The following is a 3093-nucleotide window of genomic DNA, read 5'->3' as shown; positions in this document are numbered from 1 at the left end:
CAAGCACTGTTCAGGAATCATAATCTCTGCTCTTTCTCTCAAACGCGGTGACTTCCAGGGATAACACAGACCAAATGCTTCCTCACAACCCAGAGGAGAAGGGGAATAGAGAAAGCACCATATCTCCGTCTTATCCTGGTATAACCTCACCAAAGTGGGCATTGCAGCGGTATAACTACATGGGTGAAAAGATTACTCCATGAACTCTAGTAGTTATGTGGGGACAAAAGCTGTGCATAGAGCAGACCTTAGTGCTCTAGTGTGTCATGACTGGTTTAGAAATGAAGTTGCCCTGATTTGACATAAGCCTTGTCTATGGGGAAATTAGTTTTGGTATAACCTATTTAAACCCAGGTACATAGACTGGTCGTGAGACTTGGTAGGGTTTAGCTTATTTCCCCCGGTCTGCACTTGAACTTCGTCTGTACAATCTTTCTTTCTTTCTTTCTTTCTTTCTTGTATAACTATTTCTGTTTATACCACAATTGAATAAAAGGGTCTCTCTTTTGGAGCAGTGGCTATTGAGAAATGGGATGGGCACATGAACTAGATATGTGCCATGCCCTCAGGGAAGTGACACTCTCATGGAAATGTCTGATGGGGAAGGAGCAGCAGCAGCTGAATGTGGGAGAAGGGCTGGTTCAGGCGGCAGAGAGTGAAAAGCAGCATTAGTGCCAGGGGAGGAACAGGGGAGGCAGAGAAGATGCAGGTTCTGGGTTTTGTCAGCACAAAGGATGTGATGGCAGATACATGGGGAGAATCTGAACCACAAACTGGGGAGAAATGCATCGCCTTATTATGAGGTGCTTTTCATATAAAAGAACCGCTTTGGAGTGAAGATGCGTCTTCTGCCATTGCAGGTAGGATACTGGCTTAGATGGACCCTGAGTTTTATCCGATATTTTATCATATTTCTATGAGAGAAGAAAAATCCACTCATTCCTGTACAGTGTTTTGGAACAAAGAAGCATCCTCAACCTCTCTTGCTGTGTGTGCGTGTGTGTGTGTGCGCGCGTGTGCATGTGCGTGTGTGTGTGAGAAAGAGAGAGATTTGTTTTCTCTCAAAGAAGTGATGATGTGTTTCCAATCCCATTCAGATTAACCGGTTCTACTTTCTGAGTGTGGACGCTCTTAAGCATTAGTTATAAACCTCGGTCTCAGCCTGGGCACTAGAACGAATTTGGAACCGATAATAGAGAGTCCACACACAAAAGCGGCACCTATTTAACTAAACCAATTTAAATTACTTTTGTGTAATTGCATGTCCGCGGGAGTGATAGCTGTGGTGCCTTTACCGTGCTAAGATTTCCATGAATATTTAGCACCAACGGTGTATATTTGGCGAGTGGGGGGCACTGGAAAGGTGAAGAAGAAGATGGCCCTTCATTTCCATCAAGTACAAATTTCAATCACTGGTGTAAACCAAGCTCTGTTGGAGAGCAGGAGGAGAGCTGAGGTGCAGGCTGGGTTATCTCACATCCTCCACTGAGGGATTCTTACACGAAGCAACCCCGGCTAGTGATAGGCAGAGGCAGGATATTGCAGTAAATGGAGCTTGACTGGATCCTGTCTGGGAATTCTTAAGTTCCACACACAGAAATGCAGCACTTTGTTGTGTAGCTAGAGAGAAGAAGGAATGGAAATTTTAAGCAGAAGATGTCCCTTCATTTCCATCCAGTACAAATTTCAAGTGTGTGTTTCCCTTTCTCTGGGTAGATAAATGACAGCAGGACAGAGGCCTGAATGTCTGCTCAGACTCCACTTCCCTTTTTTGTACAGTCCCTGCTTTGCTCTGTGTCACTGTGTATCTGGCGCAGTTATACGTGGCCGTGTCTGCAGCTGCCATGGAGCGGAGCTGCAGGGAGAACTGGTTCTGGGAGGTGTCTGCAGAGATGGTGATTCGGCTCTGGAAAGCTGGGGCGTAGCGTGTACCCCCATTACTTGCATCTATACGTCCCACCCACTCCAGCCCTTTCCCAGAAGCCTGCCGGATCCAGCCCCAGTAGTAACCAGAAGAAATGGTGTAACCAGACACGGTGCAGGTCAGGGTGAGGGTCTCTCCGGGCTTCACCACTCCCGGCCCAGACTGGACCAGCTGGATTTGGGCCAAGACACCTGCAAAGACAGGAAACGTTACAGTTAAATCCTTACCTTTTTATCTAGGGGTTTGATCATTTCCCCAGAATGTCTGCTGGTGACTTACAGGGCGAGGCAGCGAGTAAAGCCAGAAGGAACGATACATTGTCCATCTTTTGAGAAGGTGAAAAATAAGGACAAAATGAAATTTACATCAGCCCCTGGGGAGGCGAGTCCCTGCGAGGACCCAGGAGCTGCTATTTAAAGGGAGACCCTGGATGGGAGATTTGCATAAAGACCAGACACTGCAATATCAGCCTTGAAAAGGAGGTAAAACCACAGAAACTCTTCATCTCCTTGTGTTCAGTCGCTCTTTGAGAGCTGTGTAAGAGGCCAGGGAAATGAACAAGCTCTTAGTGAACACTGCATGATCTGGCCTTTCTTTCTTTCTTTCTTTCTTTCTTTCTTTCTTTCTCTTTCTCTCTTTCTCTTTCTTTCTTTCTTTCTTTCTTCCCCTCCCCCCCCTCAGCTATAAAATGGGCTTAATGAGCCTCCCCTGCCTGCCCTTGCAGATTGAGAGGGTAAAATACAGGACGGGTTGTGAGTCGGACACACGCTGCGGTGATATGGGGCAGAGAAGGACAGAACCAGGGAGGAGGCTCGGCGACCACTTGCCAGGGAATCCAGTGATATTTTCGTTCCCAAATGTTGCAGGCTTCTTGATAAATCTCAACCTTAACCCTGGGAGTCCATCCACTGAGTGTTGTTCCTGGGGGTGGAGGGGCAGGTCTGTTGTTTATCTGACATCTGCACATGTGGCTGGGATTCCTGAATGGGATTTAAGGGACCTGGGATCCCCCGACCCAGTGGGTTTGAGTTGTTCCCATCATTTGAGAAGGGTCAGAAGGAGAGTTTGGAAATAAAGCCAGTTGTTTTAAATGGGCAGGTGCCCAGAGAGAAGGTGGGGGAAGCCAGCAAAGGGGAAGCAACAGGATTCAGGAAAGGGAGCAGGGATTT

This window comes from Emydura macquarii, unplaced genomic scaffold (genome assembly GCF_026122565.2).
Source record: "Emydura macquarii macquarii isolate MOO-44397 ecotype Brisbane River unplaced genomic scaffold, CSIRO-AGI_Emac_v2 contig_3322, whole genome shotgun sequence".
Classification (NCBI taxonomy): domain Eukaryota; kingdom Metazoa; phylum Chordata; order Testudines; family Chelidae; genus Emydura; species Emydura macquarii.
Note: the sequence above shows the minus strand (reverse complement) of the source record.